At 41.7% G+C, this 24347-nt stretch overlaps 1 long non-coding RNA gene across 2 annotated transcripts; it reads left to right on the plus strand.

The window, feature by feature from the left end:
• Nucleotides 1-498: 498 nt before the first annotated feature.
• Nucleotides 499-24347, plus strand: LOC142053395 (uncharacterized). 2 transcript variants are annotated; one of them, XR_012659199.1, is made up of 4 exons: nt 499-653; nt 13860-14013; nt 19392-19434; nt 21048-24347. It is a non-coding gene; the product is annotated as an uncharacterized LOC142053395 (long non-coding RNA). The 2 variants fall into 2 exon arrangements; XR_012659205.1 differs by having other exon boundaries at nt 21392-24347.

A 24347-nucleotide genomic window follows, 5' to 3' on the forward strand; every position in this document is an offset into this window, starting at 1 on the left:
GAGCTGCATCACCTTAAAAGCCTGCCCACTCTTCAGCCTCGTATCACAGAGTCAAAGGAACTTCCTCCAGTGTCATTGATACTCGCCCTACTTGCAGCCATCCTGTGACTTGTGAATTGTGCTTGAGACTTGAGAGTGCCTCTCAGGGCTTCACAGGCCACTCTAGGCAGTCCTTATCTGTAGGCTATAAAAACCCCTCACTGGAGCTTCTAGCCTGCTCTGTCCTTTTTTAGGGCAGATGCAGCTGTTTGGTGAGGTGCCCACAGCAGGGGGGCTGGAATGCACAACCATCCCAGAGAGGGATGTAGTGCTGGTGGGAAATCAGAGTCAAAACAACCGAGCCTGTTGTTGCTGTGTAAAAGTTGGCGTTGTCTGAATCCCTTCTTCCACCAGCTGACTTTGCTCTTTGGACTCCTGTTCACCTTCCTCCTGCCCTGCCCTTTCCTCTGCCATGGGCAATATAAACAACCTCAGTCCTGGCTCTTGTCAGGGGCAGCAGGAGGAAAAAGCTGCTCTTTCTGCACAGACCAGATGCAGCAGGACCATGAGGAAAAAGAAAAGATTGCCTCTTCCTTTTGTTCTGAGCATCCTGTGACAGCCTAGGATCGACCAAGCTGTTGCCTGCTGCTTGCTGTGTGCATCTGTCTGGAAATGTGGGTAAAATTTTTTCTGGTCTGCCTTAAAGTGGCAAAGGCTGCCAGCTTGCCTTGGTCTCAAAGAGAAGTGGCGTCCTCCTCCATCACGTGCATGCTTTTTGTGAAGGAATGTGGGCCCCCTTACTTGACTACCTTGTGAATTACCTGAAATACAGTCGATGGATAGCACCTGTCAGCAAATTTCACTAGATAGCTCCAGAGAAAAAAACAGTTTAAATAATAATCTCTCTCCCCAGTGCATCAGGGAAGAGCGATAAAAAGCTGGAGATGAAAGACTATTGAATCCTTAGGACATTTCATCTCTTTTCCTTTGGGCAAATGCAGGTCTCTTTCCTATAGTAAACACATTTCAAGCTGTTCAGTTTAAAATTTATTTAGTGACAGTACTTCTGAGGCTTCCCTAGAGAGGTTATTTTGTAATTTAATAGATGCCACTGTTGGGGATTTTCTTTTGTTCTAATTTACTAAGCACTCGGTGGTTTTCATCTTTAAAGCACGTTACACACATTAAACAATCTGTAGACAGTTACTGAGAGGTAGCTAGACCACCACCTCTCTCACCCTGAGCCTTTCTGTTAATAACTCTGTGGGAATTCTATTCAACTTAACTTGGACATGTTTTTCTGCAGTTAAGTGGGAATTTGCAGTATGGTAAAATGGCAGGTCAGGCACAGAAATGTTTTTCTTTCTTGTGCTCTCATCTGAAATCATGTGCAACTTGCTCGTCATTTCAGATGTTTCCTAGCATTCAGCCCTAATAATGTTTTTCTTTTGCCAGCTGCATCTTATTGCTCTTAACTCTACCCCAAACAACAATTCTTCCTCCTTCACCTTTTGAGGTGTGGGAAGTGAGCATGGGTGGTTGTCTGATGTCACTGCAGGGTTCAGCTCCCTCTCCTTGTTCTCTCATGCCAGCCCTCCTTCTGAAGCGGGTCATCTTCTGCGCTGACATCAAACTTGTCTGGCACCTCTGAGGACCAGCTTGTAGTCACATCTGTGTTTCCTCTCTCCTCCCAGCAGCAAAAGCTGCTTCATTGCCCAAGGCAGCTAGAAAAATTGCTGCTGTCTCTCCTACATGCCACTCCATGTAGAATGGCAACTCCACCGCAGCTCAGAACAACCTCCATGTCTAAATACCTCAGAAACTTATGAGAAGTCTCAGGAGATGACACCCGTTCCTGTTAATGTCCCTACGGGAAGGAAAAAGTTGCAAAGAAACTCTATGATTGATCGTCAACAAACAGAATGCCTTTTGTTAGTCTGTTGTCTGAAACACCCCAGAGCTGGCCTGGGGCCCTGCTAAACTGCCCTTGGCTAGCTTGTGTCCTTGTATCCTCACCCTGGCTGCTGAGCTGTAGGTGAGGAGACCAAGGTGGATGGGGGGTCTGCACAGCTCTGTGCCCTCTGGGAGTCCCTCTGCTTTCTGCATGAACCCAGAGCCAGGGCCAATGTGGGATTTAAAACAGATTGGTCGGAACTAAATGTTTCAGGTCAGAAAGCCTGGGAGGCTTCTTGCGAGGGTCACACGGTAGCCATGTCTCTCCCCTTTGGCAGCTTAAACAGGGTCCCAGACAAAAGCATCTATTACACTTGGCTGGTTGTGTTTGAGGGCATATATGTTTGGACTAGATTTTGGCACGGAGATAATATAAACCAGCTCTGGATCAGGACAGTAGTCCTCTCTCATCTAGCAGCAGTTTGAGCGCTACATGCTTTCAGGCAAGAATTGCCTGTGCCTTGCCTGTGTGAATTGCCCTACATTTCTGCTACCTTGCAATGTGTACACGACTAAAAATAGCGCTGGCCTTTTAACCATCACATTGCACACCCAGCACTTACCTGATAGTAGGCAAACAACCGGTGCACGTAACTAGGAAAATCAAGGTAGCGATCAAAAGAGTGTTTGCCCACTTTGTTTTCCTGGTAATACCTCTCACGGATTGGGCTGTCATTTTAAATATAGCAAGTGCCTGTGTATTCAGCTTGCACCACTCCAGATGGCAAGTTCATCTGTTTTGCATTTTATAATCTTGTATTTCAGGGCAATATTTAAAACAGTTACCTTTTTAATAGTTAACTCCAGGACAGAATTACACACTGTCTCAAACCCAATAAATAGCTTCAAGGAGTATTTGCTATAGGACCTTGGCTTTTTAATGTTCCAGTCTGCCTCCTGTTTTCGGTTGGGTTAGCCTGCACAGTGGAGAGCCATGTGTTACCCTGACACACCTGGCAGAGCAGAGCAGAGTTTAGTCTGATGTTATATTTCAGGTCAGCCGGAAAACACAGTTTCAGTCACTATCATAAACATATTCAAGTCAAAGTCTGAAAGAAAAACCCTCTGTATATTTGGATTATTAGCTAATCTTCTCTGCTGAATGCCACAGAACGAAATACTGCCCACCAGCTTACTGACCGTAAAACTGGCATTGGAATTTTGGGATGATGATCTTGGATGAAGGCCTGTATCCTGCACAGTTTCACTGATAGCTCATGCCTTGCATTGGCAGGTTTGCACTCAATTTTGGTTTTGTCAGCAAGACGAACACCAGCCCTCCTGAGCACCATGAGTCCTGAGCCAGTATGCTCCCCTGACAAAATCCCAAAGTCATGCTACAGTAGCTGCTGCAAATAGGCCCCCAGAAGCTATTCCATAGTGCCAATGCCTGGGAGTGCGAATACCTGTCCTGAGTGAAAGTGATGGCAGGGGACAGTTTTGTTGAAAAGTGTTAGAAGCAAGCGGGACATCTGAAGGTGCACCTCCCTCAATGCTGAGATACAGAACTGGGTGGCATGAACAACACTGGGCTTTTTACACATTATTCTCTTCAGTTTGGGGCTCTCTGAACTCTCACTTCCATCCTTTGTCTTTCCTACTCTCAAAATCTGTGCAACCAGGCAACAAAACATTTGGAGTAATTGGTTTACTTCGGTTGTTTACATTAGCAAACCTAATGAAAGCAAAACTACTGCAAGCAATCTTAAAATGGTCAGAAAAACTTGGTTTCCAGTGTTTTCTGATCTGGGGCAGGCAGACAGTTTCTAGCGATATAAATCGAGGCACTGGAAGCAGCAGAAAATGTATAATCAGGTGATCACTCAATTAAAATACATGGTACGTGTAAAATTATCATAGCAAACCATTCTGTTAGTATTCAATCTGTATGAATTTTATTATTAACCTTGTAATGTAAACAGGAAAACTGCAGTGTTTTGAATTTCCATTACAAGATGCCAGACCTAACAACCTGTCTGTTGCTCTCTGGTGCAGGGCTAGAAGGAGAATAGATGAAATTTTGCTCTCTCAAGGGACTTGACTTTGAATGTATTTGCAGAATAGACAGCGGTAACAAACGTCCCCCCAGGCTGTTTGGCCTGGCTATACATCTTATTCTCTGGCAACATGTTAAACATGTTTTTAAGTATGTATCTCACAAGTATGCTTGCCCTTGGAAGAGCTGCTTTGCTTTTCATGTCATTTACTTTAACTTCCTTCCCTGTGTTTGGCACTCTTGGGCGGGAAGAAAAGGGCTGAAATCACCACTACTTGCATTGAGTTTAGCGGTATTTACAAGTGCTGTTATAACTAAATTATCTGGCCATCCAACCAGAAAGGCTAGAAAAGGCTCAGAAAAGTCTCCCTGTCACACCAGCTGGGACTGCTGAACTTCACTGAAGGAAGTGCTGCAGATGCTTGACTGGGTCGTATATGTTTATCATGTCTGGTTTATCCTTTCCTAACATAAACATCCTACGCCAGTCAGTTTCTTTTCAAATAAAAGAGTGTCCATGCCTCCAGTTGTTCTCCCTACCACCTCACCATGCGGTCTAACCTCTGATGATAAAACCCAAAAGGAGTTTTAATGTAGATATGAGCAGTATCAGTCGGTGTTGAAACCTGGACCATATCAAAGCTTGATAATCACAAAGACAGATGTTTACAGGGCTCAACACAAATGAGGTTGAAATGGACACTTTGTGCTAATGGGATGATAGCTAGTGAAGGATGAGAAATAAAGTTTACATTTATACAGCACAAAATTGGAATGTTCCCATGAATCTTCAGAACTTTTGTTCTCCACAACTGTGAATTGCCAGGTAATAGATCTCAGATTTAATGAGAACACTAAAAACAATCTCTAAAAGCTCATCCCCTCCAGTGTACTTCAAGGTACAGAACATTTCTGTAATACACAACAAAGTGGCTCAATCAATATCTTGCAGGACCTACGAAGGGTCCAGAATAAAAAAACCTAACACTTCTAGTACAAAGGTCCCCAAATTTCATGTGCTACATGAGCACAGCAATAGAACAGCAGAAGTGAAGGGTGTTGCCAGTGTGTTATACGAGGCGTGCAACTTCAAGCACTCCGTTAATAATGTTTCTATTACATTTGGTATTACAGATTAAATTTAAGAGCTAGGTTTGCTCAGAAGGTCAGTATAAATAATTTAGAATATTTAGGGGAGTCATGAGAAAAGTATTTGGTAATTTTTTTTAAAGCTACACAGCAGTTTTATATTTGTTGCCATGTTAATCCCTCATAAACATGTTTTCATTAGCATTCTTTTTAATTGAATGCTAAGATTATTGCAAAATGAAGGTCATAACAAAAGTTTTATACCATACAAAATTGCAAAGCAACCCTGCTTACTGTGTGTGCTAATTACTGCCAAAACCTTACTGCACAGATGCCAATGAAAATAGCTAGCCAGACTATTGGAAAAACGCCCTCTCAATCTGCCCAAATGGACCTCAGCATCACATGTATGGGCAACTGGAATATCTGGGTGATTCCCCATAGCTGTGCACAAGGAATTAGGGAGAAGTTTGTGAGAGATGAGAGGGGAGCGACTCAGGCCCGCAGAGCACAAAGCTGCCATGCTCCCAGTGGACCTGGAGAATTTGCATCCCCAGAAGTTGAGTGTCCTGTTTAGTGTGAACAGGTGTGTTTTCATTCATTTGAAGCCCTCTGTATTCCTCAGCTTTAATAGTTAATTAATAACTCTTAGAGAATTCTATGCAACTTTTCCATGCTCCACCCAGGACTGGGGCACTATTACTGAGGAAGAAAATGCATTTCATTTCCTCGTTACTGAATGGCCATGTACATACAGACAGATGTAGTAAGGCATGTGCCTCTTCTACATGGAGAAATTAGAAAGACTTAAATAAACTCCTATTAAAATCAGTTTCATTAGGGTAGCACAACCCTCCCAGATGCATAGGGACTAGTTAACACATGGATAATACTGATTTTTTGGATGTCAGTGACTAGGTGAAGCAGGTAGTTCCCTGTCTTGCAACAGTAGTGTGTGCATGAATTGATTTTTGTAAACCACATTGGAAACCTTTAATAGAATGTGTAATACAAATATATTAACGTGCCTTTTGCTGTGGGAGTTAAAAACATAAAAATTTCCTGTAACACCAAAACCATAGTAATTATATCACTTTTTAGCTTCTTAGGGGAAAAAGGCTGGGTTTATTGGTTTTAATACCTGTATAAAGAGTAGAAAATATGCCTAGATTGGTACAATTTACACATGAAACCATGACAGTGTCATGTTACCTGGTTCTTAGCACTTGAACAGACTGAGGCATTCCTAAAATTAACATTCAATGTTTAAAATATATTTAGTTTAGCTGGTGCTACTGTTCAATAATGAATGCAAATTCTTTGATGAAACATGGGCAGGTGTGGATGTTGGGAGGGAGCAAATGCAGTGATTTCCTTTTGGTGTGCGCAGTGCTTCCCTTTCTCCTCACTCTGGGTGTGAGCCCATGGGAATCTACTTTTGATGCTTTTATGTATGAGCTCTTCAGCTCTGCTAGGGGGTAGAGAGAGAAACATAGACAAGGAGTTCTTGCTGAAGGTAAAATAGCACGCCCTATCCAAGTACAAGTGCTTTCTTTTTTTTCCATAAATCTCCTCCTGCATTGCTAGCTGCTGACTTTGGCAGTCAGGCCACTTGCTGACCTTGGACAGGCACATGATAACAGGGAAGCTAGATGGCCTGCCTGCAGTCAGAAAGCAGAGTGTCTCATTCCCGGAAAGTTCCTGCTCTTCAGCCTCAGGACTGTGTTTCTTTTCCAGAGGCAGTTGCCTTCCTGCCTAGGCAAGAGATACGCCTACTTTGATGTTTACAGAAAAAGCGGTTTTCAGTCTGTGCTCAGACTGCTAGATTCTGCCGATGCTTTCTAATGGATCTCTGACGGGCACTGAAGAAAATCAAGGCTATCACTAGCCTGAACTGCACTGTGCTGGAATCCTCAGTATCCCTGGAAAAATTTAACTCTCTCACATATTTAGAAAAGATGGGAAAACTTGAGAACATAATTTATAAGAGCTGGAATAATAGTTCTTATAAGGAAAACTCTGCTGAGTAAATGTATCCTCCAGCTACCTCCTAATGCCACAAGAGGTTCAATTCTAGACACTTATTTATATAAGTATTGACTCCTTCAATATGAAGTATTCCAGTTTTTGTAATTTAATATGATTAATATTTGTGGGAATGATTATTTATTATATAATCCAATATTGCAATCACATGTTGATTAGAAATGCAATATTGTAGTGACAGATCAATGTCTGCATCCTTAGTGATGTGGCTTTAGTACATCATAGTATTGCAGTGCTGAAATTTTTTTTACTCTCCAAAATAAACAGCTTTCTGTGTATTTCTGATTAATTTAATTATTCCTTTCTGAATTTCATGATCAGCAGTCTTTTGTCTTGCTATTAATTTTTACTTTTTAAAATTTGTGCTGTCCCGAATCTAGAGAGTTTATACAGACCAGGACCGTTAAGAAGTAAATTTCTGGGCAGCCACACAGAAGATGAGGTAAAGTCCGGCAATGCTAATTTCTTTTGTTAACAGGGAGATGTGCCAAGAGGGCAGCAATTCATTCTTTTACCCCAAACCCTGTGTTTAAGTTTCTCTCATTCAGTTGTGTAATAAAATCTTATCCTCCTGTGAAACAGCACTAGCTCAGCCTGTCTTCCAGAAATAGTGGCCAGAGTAGTCAGTGAATCCAGTAAATGGCTTAATTACCATCAATGTTTTGAAAGTATTTTTAAAATTTTGGTTAAATTGTTTGGTTTATGTGTTGGTTTTCAAAAGTTGCCTCTGTCAGTAGAGATCAAAATAAGAAAATGAGTACAGATAGGCTTGAACCACAGAATCTGAAACAAAAATGCAGCCTTGAAAGTCTGGGTTGTTTATATTCAGGGCTCCATATCATCCAGTCATAGTGAGGGAGAGCAGACACCTGTTTGGATTTCTCTCCAGATTTCCTTAAATATGAGAACAGTTTTAGATCTGGGATTTTGGTTTGGGCCCATTTGCAGTTAGAATGGTATACAGCTGTGGAAGAGCAGTGACAGAAAGGCAAAGGTTACATGGAGGAGTAATTATTCATAGCTACAATGCAGGAATAGACAGGATGTTGGTAAGGTTGCTTAGCAGCTGTATTCACACAGTCCAAGCTCTGCTGTGTTTTCATCGAGGATCTAATGTGCTTTCCATTAAAGCAAAGCTATTCGTGGTGTAGGAGGATATATTTAAAGAGTGAAGAGTTTACTGGGCTTTTCTCATAATTAAAGTACAGTCACTATCCACTTACTGCTGTTCCTAATATTCCAACTAAAAGCAGGGCTGACCACATTAGCCTGCTTTTGAACCAGTGCTTTTTACAGGAGGCTACATCTTATAGCTTTTGCTCTCACTGGCTGTCCTTCAATCTCGCAGCCTTGGTGGAAGGACTGATGGCTGGATCCAGGCCACAGCTGGCACGGATGTGACCAGCTGTGAGGTACATGGCAACCTCCGCCTGAGTGAAGCATTTGCTGCTCTCCGTTGACCTGTGCTCTTCCTCAGGACTCCTGCTTGACAGGTGCTTAGAAGCAGCCTACAGGGATCCTGGGCAGAGGTGTCTGTAGTGGTTTCTGTCCCTGGCAGCCCCATCCTATTTCTTCCATTTCTCCCTGCTGCTACTTGTCTAGCAACTGCTCAACGACCATAGTTCACAAGCACTGAGATAACTGGCACTGATTTAAACTGCCAAGCTGTAAAATGAAATGATGTGTACCAGGAGGTGGCTCAGAAGCTGCAAAGGTGTCCAGGCAGCTGTGGGGCAGGAACCTTTGCTGCCTGTCCTGCAGCATCTGAACCATGCAGCAGGATGGGATCATCCAAGAAAGGAACGGAGCAGACAGCTGGGGCAGAGATCAGTTTGCAATTTCAGTCTCCCCGTTCAAAAGTAGAGCTAGTAGTACCAGCAGAAATTTCAAGGGTGGAAAGCCCTGTATTAAAAACAGATATCACTGTAGAATGTCACACATAAGCAGCATATAGGATGGGACTAGGAAAAAGTTAGTGGTGGAATCACTAGTTAAAATAAGGTTAAGATGTATCTTCAGTTTTTCATGTGTAGCTTTTCAAGGTTCTGATATATAATATTCTTATCTTTTCCTCTTTGTTTAAAATGAGCGCTTTTTTTCCCTTGTTGGTGCAGTGTGTGTGTGTGTGTAACTTTAATAGGCATGGAGGTGTCACAGAACAGCAGTAGGGAGGGATGGGCAGGCGAGACTCATGCTTTCATTAATGACGTTTTTCTATATTACAATTCTAGCAATAAAGATGATAGTTTTCTTGCTTCTGTTGCCTGGCATAACGCATTCTGTGGAGTATAGAGCAGACAACAGTTCTCCAGGGCGACTGGGCGCAGCTCATCCACAGCCTCGATTACTGCTCTGAATATTGCGTATCCTTTTGTGTGGCATCGTAGCTCAGTCTTCCTGCGCTGGCTGCACATCACCTGGGCTTTTCTTTATTTTTCCCACATGCCACCCACCAGAGGATAGGTCATACCAATTGGAAAGTGACATAAGAAACGGTGTCACCTCCTTCTTCAAATATTAAGAAAAGCTGAGCAAGAAAACTAACTTTAAATCACGTAGGATGTAATTGCTTCCTCCTGCACTTTTAGCTATCTCTTGTGTTCCACTATTGCTTGTTACCTGTGCATGCTCTAGCACGGAGCACCAGGAGAGGCTGGGTGTGGGAGAGTGGACAGTGGGTGTCTCTGTGTCATTGAACTCAGCTGATGAGAGACATAGGGCAGAGAGGGTTGCCTGTGCCTGGGGTGTGTGGAGGAAAAGATATGTCTGATTATGGATCTACCCGGCAAAAACACTGCTCTGCTCTCCACGTGCTATGAATCCCATCCAGGCTACTTGTCTTAATTTCCCCTCTGCATCAGGAAATAATCTCCTAGACTACTCTAAAATGATTCTTGGTTTTAATTTAGTGATCCCAGCAACTCCTACAGCAGCAAGGGTAGTTCAAATGGAAAGATTTATACATTAAGTTTCTCAGTTTCCCAATGCTCTCTCTACCAGATATCTGCCCTGCTGGGGCTCAAGACCTGGAATAAACATGTGGGGGAAATTTTTAGGGAGTCTTTGTTACTGTCTATATTATGTCTCACCACTGAGACATGTGCAGAGGGTCTAGGAGTGCAAGGTGTCTCTTTGCAGCCCATAGGATGTATTAATGAAGAGGGGTCAAAACAGGCAATTGTTGGGTTTGGGAATTTTTTTGTCTTTTTGTTTGTTCAGGGTTTTTTGTTTGGGTTTGTTGTTGATTGGGTTTTTTTGTTGTTATTGGTTTTTACAATAATCTATTAACAGTCTATTATTGGAGGCAAAAGGTATTGTGAACCTAGTTTAATAAATATGTTATTTTGGAAGTCATCTTGCTGTAGTAGATACCACAGGCAGAGATCTTTACTGGCTCACTTCCAGATGTTAAAATTAAGGGAAAATATGTATGTGCAGAGAAGAGTTTCAGAAGTTTCCAGATGAAAAGCTGAAAACTGAGCATTTTTAACATTCTTCTCCCCAGTTAAACATGAACATTCTACTGTGGCTCTGTTTTGATGTACTTCACTCTTTAAGAAGCAAACTGCAGAATTGCTGCAATGTGGCTGAGCAGTCATAACTCAAGCCTAGTAAGGTGGATATCTGTCTTCTCTTGCCCACATTGCCACTGATTCTTGTCCAATTACTTCATCTTTCTGTCCCTCATCCTTCACTATACTAAGACTTTATCAGATATTTGAAGCAATATAATCAATCCCAAACAGCTGTGTATGCGCACCAGATGTACATATTGGTACTTGCATGAAGCTAACATTGCAATAAGTTTTAAGAGACCTACTTTTCCCACTCACCTTCCAAGTGGCAAAGTGATCTCAGACATCAGCTGGCCACTGCTTGCTTGCTCTCAAGATACTTGCCTTAATTTTCTGGTTTTGGTTTCACATTCATTTCCACTATGTCTTTTATTCACTCACTGTGTATGCAAGTGCCTCTAAACACCTTCAGCATTTTTTCCATGACTGGAGACTTCACTAATACTCTGTTATGGAAAAAGTCCCCACTTTCCATCAGTGGTAATGGTCAGTTTCATTGTGAGGTCATTCTGACACTTTTCAATTTTTCCTTGCTACAGGAAAATATTTACTTGTTTATTATCAGCTGTAAAGTAAAGGTTTTACTGTTCACAGAAGTAAATTACTATTATCAATGCAATTCTTTTTTCCAAAGCCTGAGGAAAACCACTTGTAATGGAAATTAGTAATGGCTATTACTGAAGAGGGTAACAAAATGTTTCCTTTTTATTATCTGCCCTATTAATAGTTACCAAGAAATGTCAGGTGAAAAAGTAGATAACATCAAGGCATGTTTTAATCTTATTTAGTCCCTCATAATGATGAACCAGAAGAGACCCTAATTATGCAGTTACATGACTTAAATAGTCTTGCTATTGTAGATAATTGTATTTGCAACATGCCTTGAAAGTGTTAGCAGAGTTACAGCGCTGATTCTAAACTAAATTTCTCATTTAAGGCTTCCATACAGAGGCAGTGATATAGCTCTGTTTGAAATGTGAAATTAATTTCTCAAGTAGTGGTAGCACCACTTTTTCAAGGTTAAGATTATGTGTGCTTCACAGGTTGTTTGTGTCTCTCCTCACATTATATTATATTGGGGAAACAGAAAAGGAGGTTTTCATATGTCACCCAAAATGGAGCCAGTTCACCCAGCTGTTGTACCTGAAGAATTTAGTGTTTCCAACAAAATTACATTTCATAGGAAGGACACTTCACCAATATCAGGATTGCACTCACAGCTTAGTAATTTCCATCCCAATAATCAGACAAAACAAAAAGATATTACTTTATATGATTTTATTTTGAGCATGGCAGAACAGTGATTTGGTACTTCAATACTGGGAACTGGGTGTCACTGGGAACTTCCTTTGCCTTTTGTGTATCGTAGAGAGGATGGAAGTGCAAATGCCTGAAAATTTAAGCAAATATCTTCCTTGCAATTTTAGCTCTCTCTCCTAACTCATCTGAATATTAATCCGTTTTAATCTTTGTTCTGGTTTTGGCTGGGGTAGAGTTAATTTTCTTCACAGTAGCTAGCATGGGGCTGTGTTTTGGATTTGTGCTGGAAACAGTGTTGATAACACAGGGATGTTTTAGTTACTGCTGAGCAAGTGCTTACACAGAGCCAAGGCCTTTTCTGCTTCTCACCCCACCCCACCAGCGAGTGGGCTGGGGGTGCACAAGAAGCTGGGAGGGGACACAGCTGGGACAGCTGACCCCAACTGACCAAGGAATATTCCCTACCATATGATGCAATGCTCAGTATATAAAGCTGGGGGAAGAAGAAGGAAGACGGGGACCTTCACAGTGATGGCATTTGTCTTCCCAAGTAACTGTTACGTGTGATGGAGTCCTGCTTTCCTGGAGATGGCTGAACACCTGCCTGCCCATGGGAAGGAGTGAGTGAATTCCTTGTTTTCTTTGCTTGCGTGTGAGGCTTTTGCTTTACCTATTAAACTGTCTTTATCTCAACCCACAAGTTTTCTCACTCTTACCCTTCTGATTCTCTCCCGCATCTCACTGCAGGGGAGTGACCGAGCAGCTGTGGGGGGCTTAGTTGCCAGCTGGGGTTAAACCATGACAATCTTCATAGCTTGAAATTACAGCAATTATTTAGCAATTATTGAATTGTATTTCCTATTTTTCTTAGAAATCTTTTCTCATTTAATCTGTCTATATTGTAGAAAAATATCTTGGAATTCCAAGTGTAGTATGGAACTCAGAACTATAACATATAATAAATGTTAAAATGCATAAGAAACCATAGGATTTCAGCAGAAATAAAGTGGTATACAACAAAAGGCTCATCTCCTGAACTGCTTCTCATTTTGTATTTTTCGTTTGTATTAGGAGCTGGAGTCAAATTACCTTCTTGTGCATAGGAATTTGTTAAGGAAGAAGAAAAAATATTTTCAAAAAATGTCATTTTGAAAGTGTCCCTTGTTGATTGTACTCAGAGGGAAATGAAAAATGCATCCTTCTGCAAATGCCCCATTATTTGATTTTCTGATGGTGGCAACACCTCAAACTTATAGTGGATTCAGAAGCAGGCTTTAGTCCTTCCTTTTCTGGCATGTCCAAAAGATGGGTGAAACTGCTAGATCAGTATGAAATGGCACCATCTGTTTTATTACAGTGAACAGTGCTAGGAAAAGGTCATAATCTGTTTATATGCCTCATAACTCAGTGAAAAGAATGGACGCAATATTATCTGGTGTATTTTTCTTCCATGTGGTACTTTTCCTCACTGTGCCAAGTGCCTGCAGGTAAAAGAAAGCTACAGCATTGCAGGGAAAGCCAGTGAGATCTAAAGGCCATCACATTCCTGCTGTCATGAGGATGGTACTTAGTCACCATATTTGCTATTGCGAGTAAAGTACTTCCTTCTTCTGTCCCTATTCACTTATTCAACCCATTGAGCAAATCAGTGTGAGAGAGGGGCTGCACATCAGTATTCAAGACACATCATAGCATGAGGAATTTGGAAGGGGGGCTTGGTTTGTTCCCTTTTAAATAGGATTGAAATTGATGAGTATCTAGTTCTAACAGAGACCTTTTTGTCAAGGGGTCTCCAAGGGGTTTCACAAAATTAACCACATTTAGCGGGTGATAAATGTCTGGTGAAAGAAAAGCAAACGATTAGCTATTGGCAGAGCCAAGAATAGGTCCCACTCTAGCTTTTTTGACCAGGCAGTGCTGCCTATCACAAACATCCTGCACACTGTTTCTCATCTCACCAGGAGCTGCGGGAAGGTGCCTGTTGCACCAAGAAGTGGGGACAGCAAGTGCTTTCCTAGGGGCTGCAGGCTGCGTGCCCTGTCCTAGCCCCCCTGCCCCGCTGGAGTCACTGCTGGAGGCAGCTGCGTGTGCACTCGTGGCGCTGGGGTCTTCCAGGTGAGTGGGGCAGCCCAGGCCTCCCAAAACTGCCCCTCAGACTTCCTGCTTACCCAAGCCACCATCTCTGCAGGTCACATTATTAGTGGGATTGTGTTCAGGACCGTGAGACTCAGAGGCACTGTTTCTTTTCCAAGAGGGTGTGATGAATTTGCAGTAGGGGACCTGTGGCAGTTAGTGCTTGGCAAGTGCTGTGCGAGGCTGGGGACCGAGTGACTCAGGGAACTATTAATAGTCTCCATTGAGAAGCTTATATTGCCTCAGTAACACGGATCATTAATTTTGCTTTTTAATCATTAAGAAAATACGTCTGTTTGATGGAATGTTTGGGACAAAGTCAGATGTAAGAATTCCTTCTGCTTTTCTTACTCCTGTTGCATTAGCTATTTACTAAGTCACTGAGCTCTTAACTAACCTCTTTTTGATAATTTAAAGTTGGCAGAATTATTATATTTGTAGTATACCAATTAGTATGCTGCTAAATCATTATTTTCAGTTGTATTGCTTTCTGAGCACTCTGTGTTTGTATATGAGAAATCTGGAGCAATAAAACATGCAATACAAACAAATTAAATGAAGTGTTATGGGGATTTACCCAGGGCATTTATCCTGCTGAATACCAGTTCCTAATGAAACTATGTGGAAATAAGTGGAATTTATTTCTGCTGCTGATGTTCATTATTGTCCCCCTTTTAGAAAGCTTCACTACAATATTAAGATGTCTTCTCCTCAAGTTTCCTCTCTCTCTACAAGGCCAGTAGACAGTTCTGTAGTTCTCTACTCAGTGCCATTTTCCCTTTGTGCTCTCTCCTAAAAATCAAACAGTAAAATAAGCAGCTTCCAGTGTAGGCAGTGCTTCAGAAAGGATATAAGCAGGGCACCATGCACAAAAAATTCAAAGTGGCCTACTTTGAAGTGGGTTAAAAATAGGAGGTACATCTCTGGCTGTGTTCCTACCACCACCCTATGCAATGAAGGACATAAATAGGTGTTGGTAGCCAACCTATATCCTTACTTTGTCTTAGATGCAGGTGGTTGTGCAAGAGTCACCAACAATAGCAGGATTTACAGCACTTCCCAAGGGTCTGTGTGCAGCAGCCTTGGTGCTTTGTCCACAGAGGCAGGGCTGGAGCCCAGGCAGCTGAACCAGAGCAACCAGGACTTGCGCCACAGTCTCTGCAAGCCTGCTGCTGCCAGCAGCACTCTGTAGGAAGAAATGACCATTTTTGTGTCTGTTGCGAATGATAATTACTGCATCCAAAGATGCACAAATGGCAGCTGCCTGAGCAGGTATGAGTGAATGCCTCCCTGGAGGCATGCCTCCCTTTCTGCTTCCCAACATGGTGCAGGTGCCTTTTTCATGCCCTTGTTCCCTGTTAGGCTTACAACACCTGCTCTGCCACCGCCTGCTTCTCACCTGGATCCCAGCCTGTTCTACCTACCAAATTCTTCTGTGTGCCAGATTAAAAAACTGTCTTCTATGTGTATTGAGCCCTGCATGGCTTTCTCAAAAAAGAACATCCTGCATTTAGGTAACTGAGGTTATTAATGCAGAAAATCAATGCCAGTTTGTTATGATCAGAGTCTTTTAATGTTATCTTCATTAAAATCTCATCATGGTGTATTTTTTTCAGTAAAATCTTTGAGAGGCTTGTTAAATCAACAAATCCTAGAAAGTCTTTTATTCGTATTCAGTTACTCAATATTAATCTTATGAAGTCCTTTTTAATATCAGCATAACTCCTGAATGTTTTTTTTAACTGTAAAAAAACCTTATCAATGCAGTTTCTAAATTTATTGTGAGACACAGAGAAGTAATAACCAAAATACAAGCAAGCAGTGCATTGCAAAGTACGAATTACAAAAACTGTTGCTGTCTTAATAACCTGAAACTCTAAAAAAACACCAGTAATGCTGTGGTGAACCTTAAGTACAGCCCCAGAGAATGCAAAATGTAGTATTATAAACAGAAAATGACTGAACAGGGACACAACTGTTACAGGACAGGGCTGAATTTTCTTTGGCTTCGAGCTCATGCTCTCCCCACTGTGTAAAACAGCAAGGAGCACAGTGGTGAGGAAGATCCGTTCATATCATTCAGAATTCCTCACAACCTCTTCAGTTGGACTTTCTCACAGTTTCATCATATTTACTATAGAATATGCTCCAGTGCTGACACAATGCAAATGCAATTACAATACATCTCCGTCTCCCATTGCCTGTTCTGCTCCTGCTCTTAATTAGGCACTTTCCCAATGGAGCCTGGAAATGTATGTTTTTTGAAGTGGTAAATGAAATCACAGAATCACAGAAAGTTTAAATCAGAAGTGGGTTGTCTAGTTCAACCTCCATTCGCAGTGGGTCCAGCTGGGTCAGGTTGCCCGGGGCATTATCCAGTCAAGTTCTCAATATCTCCAGGAAAGGAACTTGTAATTGTAATACATACTTGTATGTAATTGGGATTTTCTTTGGACCTGTTGCCTCTTGTCCCATCACCGTCTGCCAGAGTCAGGCTCTGTTTTCTCTGTTGAGCCTCTTAAGGCTGAACAAACCCAGCTCTCAGCCTCCTCTTGTATGTGCTGAGCTCCAGTCCCCTGGCCAGTTTGGTGACCCTTCACCAAACTTGCATCAGACAGGCAGCATGCAGTAGGCTTGATAATGTTATGAACAAAGGAGATTAAACATTCCTGCATAGTAAAGAGTATGGGAGGAAAGGTGGAGAAGAACTTAGTATTTCCAGGTTTCATAAAAATGGGAAGAAACTCTGGAGATGATACATCCAGACTAAGGGATTGTGCTGTGGGAATTGAGTAGAGTAACTTCTACTCTGCTCTGCAAAGACACCACTTATATCAACCACTGCCAATGATTACCTAATTTGATTGTAAAGAATTTAACAGAAGAGATATTCAAGGAACTTGTGGAGGCCTCTTTGAAGCATGGGAGGGTGGCTTCGAAAGCTGAGGAGTTCTTGAGATAAGAGAAGGACAAGGGTTTGGAGAGCAGGACTGAATGGGGTGCACACCGAATCTTGAGAACTTTAAGGGATGTGCTCCTTGAGCCACCAGTTTTGGTGAAGCTTGAGAGGCTTGCATACAGTCTTGGGGTGACTTAAATGAATATGGCTGCTGCAGGGAGGTAATATGAATGGACAGGGATGTACAATAGACAGTATGAACAGCCAACCTAGGCTGCTGGGTGACATATTTCAAAGCAGCTTTTGGCCTCCAAACTTTCCTCATTCAAACAAAACACCAAAAGGATCACCAGCACCAGGATTAGAGCCCCATGAGAGGGGAAACGTCTCTCTGTCAGACTCAATCTCCTTGCACCCAGCTCTTGGGTTATGAGAGTGATGTTGAAGATCCCAGTCACCTGAAAGAGAAGAGACAGCCTCAGGTCAGCTGCAGGTCCAGCCAGAGCCTTCAGCTCCCTTTCAGTGCTCTTTGCTCTGCTTGCACAATTCTAAATGTTTCAGACTCTGTATTTTTCACTTGTGACCCATCTGTTTTGATGGTGCTTTAAGGACAATACAGTCAGACTCTTATTTGCAACCTTTGTTTTGCCAGCTGAGAGACTGCCTTTAGCGTACGTGACATGAGCCATGCATAGACAAGGAGCCAAACATGGCTTGCATGCTTTCAAACAAACCTCACGCTAAGCTGCGCTGTAGGTTGACAGTGGTGGAAGTTCTTGAAACCAGACAGTGTGAGTAGCATGGCTTCCCCAGGTCTGTCACGTGCAGCTGCCCCCAGTGCTGAGTGGCACCAAAATTCACATGCTGCACAACTGGGAAGGCCCCCATCCCTCCCCTCCCTGCTCATCCTCCCTGCCGGGTAGTCTCAAGTGGCATGTCAAAACCTTCCGGTTCTTTCTTCAAGGTAACTGTAGATAAACTTATTCCTGGTAGTTATCACTGAAGGGTATTTAGGTTGTTGCAAGTCTTTGAGCCTCTGCTTCCCAGTTCTCAGCCCCGCTCACTCTCTGCAGCTGGTGCAGGAGACAACATGCCATCTTACTTCAAGGGAGGTATTGCTCAGCAGCCTCCAGCCTTCTGTGCAGTGCTGGCCATTTACTCCTAAAAGCAAACTCTGCTGTCCTCATGTTTGCATAGCAGTTGAATAGTTCTCCATGAGGTGCAGCTATCCTGTAAGAAGTGTCCTCAAACAGGGTGGTAAAGCTCATACAGACTCTCCCACGATAAGGGACAGGGTGATGACACCATGAATATCCATGTTATTGGTTAGATTGGCAATCACACTCCCTTCTTCATATCTATCTGTATAATTTTTTTTAATTTTGGGGCTGGTTGAATAGCCCTGATAATTCCAGTATCCAAAACATTTTTGGGGCAAGGCATGTTATCACTGTGCTCCAAGGGCAGGACCACTGCTGGAGGCAGTGATCTCTTCCCAGTTTAGAAACTCAATGACATTGTACAGACAAGGAAGGGCTGAAAAGAGAGGCTCCAACGGACTTGCTTTCAGTGTTTGCCAGTGTGTGTAAGTGGCAGTTCAGACCCTCTGTATTTGGGATCTTTACAGTTTCACCAGCAGAATTGCTCTTTCTATGTGGCCCAGGAAGAGTTGTTTTAATTAAAGTGTGTTGGAGGGTTTTGGGGGTGTAAAAACTGACAATCAAAATGGAAGGATTTTTTCCCTTTTGTCTTGTGTGGGCTTCAGCACATCTGAAACCTTGAGGGCCACATTTTGATTGCCATCTATTCAAAATGGGAAATTTGCAGCCTTGCACTTCAGTAAAAATGACCCAGTTGTGTGTTTCTCCCTTTGTGACCAGCACAACCACAGCTGCTCAATGCCTGTGTGAAACATGTTCCTTCTGCACAGGGCATGTCTCTGAGCAGCTGGTTTGTTGGTGTGTGTACATAAAAAAAATCATCACTTAAACATGTGAAAAAAAGAACAGGCTGATATTCTTAAAGGAAAAAAATATCTTTAGCAGTTTTAATTTCTCACTCTCCTCTAACTGTAACATTGTGTTGAGGTGTCTGTCTTGCAGCTTAGTGTGCTGGTGCATGGGTTATTCCCCACTGAGAAAGACCCATCCTTGCAATCAGAGCAGGATGTTGGGCTAGCAGATATAGCTCCATGCTTTCCCTAAAAAAACCTGTATGCAGGACAAGGCATTGTGTAGTCTAGCAGCTTGTGAAAAATCTGTTGTGAAATCTCTGCCATGACATCTCTGCTGGTGAAGAAGACAGCCCCCATTTTACAGTACAAAGCAGATTAACTGGTCACTGAGATGTAGGTGGATTTGTGCCTCTTTGAGTTCATCTCAGCAATCATTAGATATGAGAAAAATCTGTGACGTAGTTTACATGGACCTTCCTGTAAAATTTACATTGTTTTATTTTTCAGATAGTTTCCAGTCTCTCCCAATTAAACCAGCATTTTTACTGTGGTATGTATACTGCTTAAGAGATGAGACTTTTTCCTATTTGATTCACATAATTTCATTTTGGCTTCAAATTTCTAAACAAGTGTAATAAATTGCGACAAAGCACGGTGTCCACTCAACATCTGGATGCTTTTGTACATTTCTTAGCTCGTTATGATAATTAATACCAATTTACCATGTTTCTGAGGTTTTTACAGTCTATCTATGTTACTAACATTTCTGCCCTTCACTGGAATGAAGAATTTTAAAATCATTTTCCCCAGCTAGGGTTACAGACATGTTAAAGGGTTTTGTAAATGTTGGGATGACTTTGACTCTGTGAGCTCCTGAAAGCTGCCATGTGTTCCCGTGGGTGCTGTGTCCTGTAGCCCCTTCCCAGGGTCCCATCACCGAATCTGCCTCCCTTCTAACCAGCAGTGGGGGCATCTCCAGCCAGCAGCTGTGCGGGGCTGCGCCAAACCCTGCTGGGATTTTGTGCAGACTAGGCCACTTGAATTTGCTCTCTTCATCCCCTTAGATCTGAGCATGAAGACAGCACTGAATGCAGAAAGGTCACCGCTATCTGCAATTCCCTCTGAAACTAATTATTATTGCTGTTTTCTTAACTTCTGTGCTCTTGTAGGACCTCATTGCAATGTTCTGTCTTTCAGAACCTTAGATAAACCCATAAAACATACATATAAAAGGTTTTTGTACCAAATGAAACCCAAATGAAGTCTATGTTTTAAGGCATTTGGATGGGGTGGGAACACCTCTACACAGGTATTGAGGAATGCTTTCCGGAATAGTGCTTAGCAAACAGTCGAATCTCAGCCTCTGCTGCCCAAAGCAGATCCAGTACTGTCCTGTGAAAAGTTTCAGAAAGTGGATAAATCATGTCAGAAGTAGAGGCAATAATAATAAAGTCCTTGAAAACCTCATGAGGATGCTCCTTTCACAGAAAACACAGTGAGATCGCCTTGTCTTCATTGTGCTATCCATTTTGGGTGCTGTATGCCTATTTCTTGGTACAGTAAAATCTAGATTAGGGCTTTTAAGCTCATCACTAAAAATGAATAGCAAAGAAATAAAAGTAAAATACCTTACAAATCCAAGTCCTACAGAAAATGATGACTCCCTTTTCAAAGACAGGCCACATGCACTCGTTTCCTGGAACATGTGCTCCATGCACACAAAGTGAACTAAGTGGACAAGGGCAAAATTTACCTTAGACACACTGATGTCCTGAAACAGCAGCCTGATGTTGGCTCTGTGATCTGTCCCATTACGGAGTGTCTCTCCTCACTGGCATGTGGCTGTGATCCTGAGAGACCAGCCTCCCCAAGGAAGAGCTACTGTTTATGGATCCCTCTCTTAATGTCAGTTGGGACTGCTGCTCTCCTCCTGCCCAACTTTCAGTGAAAGCTATGTAGAACATGCGCAGAGTTGTTCGATAACTACATATTCCTTAGTTTAAGCCTGTCCCTAATTTTCTGAAGTGTCCCTGAAGGTGATTACTTCTCCCTTTTTCTATGAGTCATCGCTTCATCTGTTGTGTGAGTAAAAGGTGGGTTGACTCAACCCAACTTTTGCAGAGCTCTGATAAACAATATATTGATTAAGCCTTGTTTTCACAGTAAAGAGACCCAGAGTCATAAAGGAAACAACTAAAGAAAAACGTCAAAGATTCTTTTTTTCTCCTTGAGCTGTCCTTAGACTTCACTGAAATTCTCATAGGTGGGAAGAATCACAAACACGGCTTTGTGTTTCTGGTTTGACTATTAAACATGTTATGAATAGCATTAATGAAATTGCACTCAGAGCAAAAAGACTTATGGAAAGTTTTCTTTTAGCCAAGTACAAATACTTGCCACACATGAACATTATATATTTTATTGTGAGATAGTTTGGAGGTACAGAAAAACTTTTAAAAGTCCAATAATGTATTAGCTCTTTCTGGCCTGGCCTTGATCGTTCCCAGGTAGACTCCTCACCAGTGCTCTGTGGAAATTTTCATGCAAATTCAGCAACTTTGAAAAAGAAGGATGATGAACTGTTATGAGCTGTTCTGTACTGGCAAGAGGACCACTTTTAGCACTAACACTACAGAAGATGGAAAGCCTCTGAGCTCTGTGGTAGAACTACACAGACAGAAGTTTTCCCTTGGACCTTGCCATACTGACCAAGACTGAATCACAGTGGAGACCTGAGGGGAAGATACTCAAAATTAAGCCTAATGTGAGAGGTTTACTAAGAGTTTGCTTGAAGCATCCAGTCTGAAGACTGAAGAGCCTGGTCAGAAAAAGATGAAGATCTGGGAATGATTGAGAGAAGTAGTGCGAGCAGTTCCTCTGGAGGGAGTTCTGAGTTACATTTGCTGAAAGCTGTTTCATCTTCCCAGCAATCCTGTTTGAAATAAAATTGTACATGCTGATCTCAAACATCATGATTTATGGGCATGCACAAAGACTGCATCCTAAATTTCCCTGACTGTATATAGATATATGTTCTCCTGCTTGTGAAACACAAAATGGTACACTGGGATGAATTTATAGGAGAGCTGAAGTCTACCCAAAAGAATTACAGTTGGTATTATCTCAATACTTCAACCTTTGTTAGCTAAAGAAGATCCATCACAAATATAATCAGGGAGCATATAGTAGCAGTGTGGGGCACAACATCAGAGGCTTATTCACTCAACATGCAGAGGTACAGCGCTGTAAAAGTGATCATCACCTAACTTTGTACCCAAATATTGTTCCTGTGTGCTTGGTTCTTTGAATTACATTCTTGCATGGACTGTGACTGTGATAATGACTGCAATAGTTACATTCCATTAATAAGGAAAGATACTTGCATCTGAAAAGATGCTTTGCAATTTATGACATAAATGATAATATGATTTTGCATTAATCAGTAAAGGCAGGAGGACTGTCAGATGAAAGACAGCTTGTACATGCAGATTATAAAACTAATTTTACTTCTAAGAATAAAACTCCTGAAATATTTTTTTTTTTTAAATTTTGCTACTGGAAACAACATCATGACTGGTGCAGAAACAAGAAAAGTGCATTGTAGAATACCAGATGTCTCTGGGTACATGTAGGTCTTAATATAGCCATTACTTCATTGTGTCAGGATATTAAATAGCAGTATTTTCTAATTCATCCACATTTAAAATAATATAGTGGAAACTGGAGTTATTGCCTGTGCTGATTTTGGCTGGGGTAGAGTTAATTTTCTTCACAGTAGCTAGCATGGGGCTGTGTTTTGGATTTGTGCTGGAAACAGTGTTGATAACACAGGGATGTTTTAGTCACTGCTGAGCAAGTGCTTACACAGAGCCAAGGCCTTTTCTGCTTCTCACCCCACCCTACCAGCGAGTGGGCTGGGGGTGCACAAGAAGCTGGGAGGGGACACAGCTGGGACAGCTGACCCCAACTGACCAAGGAATATTCCCTACCATATGATGCAATGCTCAGTATATAAAGCTGGGGGAAGAAGAAGGAAGACGGGGACCTTCACAGTGATGGCATTTGTCTTCCCAAGTAACTGTTACGTGTGATGGAGCCCTGCTTTCCTGGAGATGGCTGAACACCTGCCTGCCCATGGGAAGGAGTGAGTGAATTCCTTGTTTTCTTTGCTTGCGTGTGAGGCTTTTGCTTTACCTATTAAACTGTCTTTATCTCAACCCACAAGTTTTCTCACTCTTACCCTTCTGATTCTCTCCCGCATCTCACTGCAGGGGAGTGACTGAGCAGCTGTGGGGGGCTTAGTTGCCAGCTGGGGTTAAACCACGACATTGCTAAAATGGATTAATTATTTTTTTCAACTGAGAAAGCAATTCACGGGTTTACTGAAAAATGCATACTTCCTTTTGTGGTCAATGATTCCTCAAGCCATTAAATGTCAAAATGCTTTTAACAGCTTTTAACTAGTTGAAAAGAAAACCATCCATTGTATGATTATTTTTAAGACAACAATGAAGCTGGAGAAAGAGAACGAATATTTAGTTCCATTCAGTTGCTTGTCTCCCATCACGAAAACATCCTGTGGGCAGCTGAACATTTGACCTTGAAACCTTTGCATCAGAATTCTTCAATTGCTTTTCCTTATCTACTAAGGGAATTTTAGAATTATTTAGGATTTACTTTATTTTGTTCACATAAATGCATAGAAATGTTGAGACATATCCCCTCTACACCCTGTAATGGAAAGGATCTGAAATGACTTTTGACTATAAAAGATATTCAGTGTATGTTAAGCAAAGATTTCCTGCTTGAGATTGAAAAAATTTTAGAGAGTTATGTAAATAGACATAATAATGAAGAGAATTAAGTACCTAAACACTATTTAAATTTATTTCACATTGTGTTCAAAATGTTTAGGATACATCCTTGAAGTGAGAAGTAACAGATCCCATATACCTCAAAGTTTATGGCTTAATATCTTTAGTGGAGAATAATTTGCTATGGTGAACAGACAACAGGAAGCCAAAGACCTGTGGGATGGTTCAACCACTTTTTTGGAAAAAGAGTCAGTTCTTTAGGAAATCAGAGTAAGCGCAGAAAGAGGTTTGTATATGGAATATGGTGTATTGAGGTTGAGTGGAATGTATGAGTCTGTGTAGCAAGATGTGTCTTAGAAAAAGGAGCAGTGTTTGATCTTTGATGAATAGCTATCTCAATATCAAAAATCTCCCCCAAATTGTGGCACTTCATGTGCCATATATAAAGTATAGGCTTTTGTACGTCAAATGCAACAGCAGAAAACTTATTTTTCTTGTGTAAACAGAAGCACATAGATTGCAGAAAGCTGATACATATTGTTTTTAAGTCTGATCTTTCAATTAAACAGTTTCACTTGTATTCATAAATGTTTTTATTAACTGATTTAAGAAAAAAGATATATTGAAATAAATAATATGTTAAAATTGA

Source organism: Phalacrocorax aristotelis, chromosome 1 (assembly GCF_949628215.1).
Source record: "Phalacrocorax aristotelis chromosome 1, bGulAri2.1, whole genome shotgun sequence".
Lineage (NCBI taxonomy): Eukaryota > Metazoa > Chordata > Aves > Suliformes > Phalacrocoracidae > Phalacrocorax > Phalacrocorax aristotelis.